The sequence below is a fragment of the Heptranchias perlo genome, unplaced genomic scaffold, assembly GCF_035084215.1.
Source record: "Heptranchias perlo isolate sHepPer1 unplaced genomic scaffold, sHepPer1.hap1 HAP1_SCAFFOLD_50, whole genome shotgun sequence".
Lineage (NCBI taxonomy): Eukaryota > Metazoa > Chordata > Chondrichthyes > Hexanchiformes > Hexanchidae > Heptranchias > Heptranchias perlo.
In genome coordinates this window covers 1428398-1434708 of record NW_027139516.1, presented here as the reverse complement: position 1 = coordinate 1434708, position 6311 = coordinate 1428398, and the positions used below count along the sequence as shown (strand labels likewise).

Genomic DNA, 6311 nt, shown 5'->3' with positions numbered 1-6311 from the left:
ATTCGGCACATCGTGCATGTGCCAACTCTTTGAAAGAGCTATCCAATTAGACCCACTCCCCTTCCCTTTCTCCATAGCCCTGCAAAATTTTCCCCATCAAGTTTTTACCCAGTTCCTCTTTGAATGTTATGATTGAATCTGTTTCCACCACCCTTTCAGGCAGTGCATTCCAGATCATGACAACTCGCTGCGTGAAAACATTCTCCTCATCTCACCTCTGTTGCCAATGACCTTAAATCTATGTCCTCTGGTTACCATCCTTTCTGGCACTGGAAATAGCTTCTCCTGATTTATTCTATCAAAACCTTTCATGATTTTGAACACCTCTGTTAAATCTCCCCTTAACCTTCTCTGCTCAAAGGAGAACAACCCCAGCTTCTGCAGTCTCTCCACCTCACTGAAGTCCCTCATCCCTGGCAACATTCTAGTAAATCACCTCTGCACCCTCTCCAAGGCCTTGACATCCTCCCTAAAGTGTGGTGGGCAGAATTGTGTGGTAGCCAGCTGGGGCCTAAACAGTGATTTATAAAGGTTTAGCATAAGTTCCTTGCTTTTGTACTCTAGGCCTCTATTAATAAAGTCACCGATTCTGAATACTTTTTTTTTACAATCTATTCAACTTGTCCTGCCACCTTCAAAGATTTGTGTACGTATACCCCCAGGTCTCTCCGTTCCTGCACCCCTTTTAAAATTGCACCATTTAGTTTAAAGAGCTGGCACAGACACGATGGGCCGAATGGCCTCCTGTGATTCTATGATTCTATGTTTTTGATTACACCTCTTTGAAGCGCTTTGGGATATCCCCCAGTAGTGGGAGTCAGCAGTTCACTTTCTCCCTTAACACTTCCATCTGACCTGGGCTGAACTAAATAGATGCTTTCGTGGTGTAATGGTTATCATGTTGGCCTCACACGAAAAACTCCCGGTTTAATCCCGGGTCAGAAACAATTTGCTGGAACTTGCTCCTCACAAACTTCCAGGCGCGAGCTTTGTCTCGTGTAAATTGGGCTGCAATCCTTTCAAATTCAACAACGGCTGCATCAGATTCCTGGTCTCATAACCACTGAAAACTTCGAAGCAGTCTCCTAAAATAAAGTGAGTAAAATGAGAAGGGAAGAAAGTCAGAAAAGTTAGCGTAGTTTCGACAGTCATTCATCAAACTTGTTAGCATTTCGTTCAGTGCGAAACAGAAAGTTGTGTGTTTATTAATGGTAATTAAGAGAATCATCTCAGAGACTTGAAACAGTTTCTCCTTCTTTGCTCTATCAAAACCTTTCATAATTTTGAACACCTCTATCAAATCTCCCCTTAACCTTCTCTGCTCTAAGGGGATAATCCCAGCTTCTCCAATCTCGCCACATAACTGAAGTCCCTCCTCCCTGTTACAATTCGAGTAAATCTCCTCTGCACCCTCTCCAAGGCCTTGACATCTTTCGTACAGTGTGGTGCCCAGAATTGAACACAATACTCCAGCTGTAGCCTAACCAGTGTTTTATAAACGTTTTGCATAACTTTGTTGCTTTTGTACTCGATGCCTCTATTAATAAAGCCCATTTCACAAGGCTGTCTATGTCCTCCTGAAGTCTGATACTATCCACCACATTGTTTACTACATTCTCGAGTTTCGTGTCATCTGCAAACTTTGAAATTATACCCTGTATACCCAAGCCCAGGTCATTAAAGTATGTATCAAAAATGTAAAGTTCTTGCAGTGTGACTTGTGTGAATTTAAGCCTAGTTTATATAACATCTTGTCATAATTTAACGCATTGCACCCTGGTAACAATCTGGTGAATCTGTGCTGCACTCCTTCCAAGGCCAATATATCCTTTCAGATTAAAAGGGTATAAACTTGAAATCAGCGTCACTGTGAATCAGTTTTCGCTCACTCAAAGTTATCTGTTGAGTGAAATAAAAGAAAGCGCTTTTAAAAAATAAGGAAGCAGCCACTATCGCCCCTTTTGACAAGCCTATTTTGTGGCACTTTATCAAACGCCTTTTGAAAGGCCACAAACACAAAATCAACCACATTGCCCTCATCAGCCCTCTTGGTTAACTCATCACAAAACTCAATCACGATTTGCCTTTAACAAATCCACAGTGGCGTTCTATTATCAATCCATACTTGTCCAAGTGACTATTAATTTTGTCCTGGATTATCGTTTCTAAAAGCTTCCCACCACCGTGGTTAAACTGACTGGCCTGTAATTGCTGGGTTTATCCTTACACCCTTTTTTGATCAAGGGTGTAACATCTGCAATTCTCCAGTTCTCTGGCACCAAACCCTGTATCTAAGGAGGATTGAAAGATTCTGGTCGGGACCTCTGCAATTTACACCCTTACTTCCCTCAGCAACCTAGGATGCATCCCATTCGGACCAGGTAACTTGAAGTACAGCCAGCCTTTCTGGTATCTCCTCTTTCGCAATTTTCACCCCATTCAGTATCTCAACTACCTCCCCATTTACTGTGATTTCGGCAGCATTTTCTTCCTCGGTAAAGACAGATGCAAAATACTCATTTCGTACCTCGGCCATGCTCTATGCCTTCATGCGTCGATCTCCTTTTTGGTCCCTATTCGGTCTTACCCCTCCTCTTACTACCCGTTTACAATTTATATGCCTATAGACGACTTTTAATGACTTGATGAAGGGATCGAGTGTAATGTATCCAAGTTTGCTGATGATACAAAGTTAGGTGGGAAAGTAAGCTGTGAGGAGGACACAAAGATTCTGCAAAGGGATATGGACAGTTTAAGTGTGTGGGCAAGAAGGTGGCAGATGGAGTATAATGTGGGGAAATGTGAGGTTATTCACTTTGGTCGGAAGAAAAGAAAAACAGAATATTTCTTAAATGGTGAGAAATTATGAAATGTTGATGTCCAGAGAATCTTGAGTGTCCTGGACACCTGAACTCCAGGTTGTGGTAACCTGGTATAAGCATCTAAAACCTGATGACGGAGAAAGGCTAAATAAACACGAAGACACGAAACAATCCTTGGTGGTTTCTGAGAGTCAGCAAAGTGGGATGGTTTACGACCATGAGTTAAGATCAGTGGTGCTTACGTACAGAACAATGCAGCCGAATCGTCTAAAGATAGGGCATGCTCCCTTCTCAAATGTTAGAGCTCTCAATAGGGGACAGTCAGAAGTCCATTGCCACAGGCAGTCCGCAAACGTCAGGTCCGATATACCTGGATTCGAAGACAGGTCAGGTTGTGTTGATTGCTTGTCATTAATGTAACCTGTAGACAGTTATATTAAAATAATAATACTGTTGAATGTAATGTTGAAGACTGCTGTCGTGCAACTCTGTTGTAAGTCAACCTATTAAACTTGCTATTTTGTAACCACTCGGGCTAAAATCAAGCGGAAGTTATTGTTGATGGATTAACAACCCATAGCTGCGAGAGTAACGGGAAAAATCCGCCAAGAAACATTCAATTTACATATAAACATCACACCCATAGTTTATATTTTCACACGTTCTTTTTTGTAGTTCTAACCAAAGTACAAACATTCGGAAGTCCACGTGTTTTTCAGAAGTTTCCCCTCCTGTTATGTATTTTGAGCAGTTTCCTACATATATAAACATCACATCCATAGTTTATATTTTCACACGTTCTTTTTTGCAGTTCGAATCGAAGTCGAAACACCGAAAGTCTCAGTGTTTTTCAGAAGTTTCCCCTCCTGTTATGTATCTTGAGCAGTTTCCCACATCCTTTTCCTGTGATGTGATAATTCTGGGTGCAGGATGAATGTAATTGGATTTGCTGCAGTCCGCTGACAGCAGGCGATTGAAGCGAGCGCCATGCTGCCGCTGACAGGTGAAGGAGACTTCTGATGCTGCCTGACATCCGGTGGGGGTGGGCGGGGATTTGAAAGCCAACCCATTCCACCAATCTCGGATCTCTAAAGCGGTGCTTGACAAACATTGATAGAAACAAACACGCAGTGTTACATCCAGGCCTCGTGGCGCAACGGGAGCGCGTCTGACTCCAGATCAGAAGGTTGCGTGTTCAAATCACGTCGGGGTCACAGTTTTTTCCCTTAAGGCTGGTTTGTATAATTCTGCAATTCATGTTTTCTTTGCGTCTTCACAATTAACAGAACCCAACTCTGAAGTCTGCCACTGGCTCCCCAATGTCAGGGAGGGAAGCACCTGATGCCCTCATTTATTTCATGCAACGAACAGAAGACAAACACACGTCTTCGTTCAAAAACCAACCTGCAGGTGGACACATCGTGAGATAAACACAGGGCAGAGATGCAGACAGTATCGGGAAACAGACAAGAGAAATAGATTGAGCGCTTCGTCATCAGAAATTTGTCTGAACCTCCACGGTCAATGAAAGGGCTTTTGTTGGTCGGTTTCCCATTGCACTGGAGAATTCAGGAGAACTTGGTCGATGATTGGTTCGGTTCCCTTGTCCACCACTGGCGGAAAAGGTTTGTCGATCCTACGCTACTAACTCCTTTCCAAAGCCAATATATCCTTCCAGATTAAAAGGGAATAAAACTTGAAGTGAGCGTCACTGTCGATCAGTTTTCTATCACTCAAAGTTATCTGTTTAATGAAGTAAAAGATACAGCTTACAAAGAATAAGGGAGCAGCCACTGTCTCCCTTTTTGGCAAGAGAAGAAAATCGATCGGGATGTATTTGGAGACCAAATTCCAACATAACGTTTCTGCCCAGGATCGAGCCGGGAACTTCCCCGTTTTAAAACAAACCTGATAACCGCTACACTACGGAAACCGACAGCATTTTATTCAACACAACGAACAAATGAATGGTGTCCTCTCTCTGCTCGGACTTGGAATGTGTTGTTTCAAGTGCAGCGAGAGACACAGACAGTGGCTGCTCCCCCTTTTCTTTAAAAACTCTCAGAGTAGTGGGTTTGAGCCCCACGTTGGGCGAGGACCGTTTTAAACTTTTATACGGCTTCCACCGGTGAGCCCCAGCTCTGACATTTACACGCACCCCCCCTCCCCCCCGCCGCTTCCCTCTTTCCGCGCACGATGGGGCCGCACCCGGGCTGAATCTCTCCAATTAGGTTTCCGCCCCTGTCGCAGTATGAAATGGTCCTTATCAAAGTCACAAATGATACCCTATGTGACTACCACCATGATAAACAATCCCTCCTCTTCTTCACAAATACAATATCTCACCGTGTTGTTATGCTGTTAGACTGCTTTCCTCTCTCTGCTCTTATTTGGAATGTGTTGCTTTTCCGTCAGACAACACTTAGTATCATCGTATATGTCAGTCCACAAAAGGAGATCATTCGGCCCATCGTGCCTGTGCCAGATCAAACCCACGTATTCGTTCGAAATTTTATCAGAGATAGATTGAGTGCTTTGTTATCAGAAAATTACGTGAACCCCCACAGTCTACAGCTTTCCTCCTCGCTATCAACCACACGGCCTATTTTTGGGTCACCCGCAAATTTCTTAATCATACACCCTATGTTTAAGTCCAAATCGTTAATGTATACCAGAAAAAGCAAAGGACCAAGTACCGTGGCCTGCGGCACCCCACTGGAAACAGCCTTCCAGCCACAAATACACCCGTCGACCATTACCCTTTGCTGCCTGCCACTGAGCCAATTTTGGATCCAACAAGCCACATTCCCTTGGATCCCACGGGCCTTTACTTTTTTGACCAATCTGCCATGTGGGAACTTTTCAAAAGCCTTGCTAAAATCCATGAAGACGACATCAATTGCGCTACCCTCATCGATCCTCCTTGTCACCTCCTCGAAAAATTCAATCAGGTTAGTCAGACACGACCTCCCCAGAACAAATCCATGCTGACTGTCCTTGATTGGTCCGTGCCTTTCTAAGTGACAGTTTATCCTGTCCCTCAGAATTAATTCCAATAATTTGAAATGGAGTCTTTCTCCGGCTTGCTGCAATAACAGATAAGGCGGTTAGGAAAGCTTAGGCCCGGCTAGCTCAGTCGGTCGAGCATGAGACTCTTAATCTCAGGGTCTCTCCAAGGCGCTGATTTCTGCGACCGGCGGCCCTTGACGCGCATGCCCGCTGCGCCCCTTCGAATGGAGATAGACCGTATTCTACCTCGCGCGGCATTCTGGGTAATGTCACCCGCCATTGTAAGCCCCTCTTGCTGATTATTCTGTGATGGGGTTTAGAAGGGCGAGGTTTATCCAATCAAAAGCAAAATAATGCGAATGCTGGAAATGTGAATTATAAAGAGAAAATGCTGGAAATCATCAGCAAGTGAGGCAGCATCCGTGGAGAAAGTCATCCTGAGGTTTCTGGTTGGAACTAGCGAACGTGCTTTTGGAGGAA

At 44.1% G+C, this 6311-nt stretch overlaps 1 non-coding gene across 1 annotated transcript; it reads left to right on the top strand.

The window, feature by feature from the left end:
• Positions 1-3964: 3964 nt before the first annotated feature.
• On the top strand, positions 3965-4036 carry trnaw-cca (transfer RNA tryptophan (anticodon CCA)). Its single transcript has one exon. It is a non-coding gene; the product is annotated as a tRNA-Trp (tRNA).
• Positions 4037-6311: the final 2275 nt, after the last annotated feature.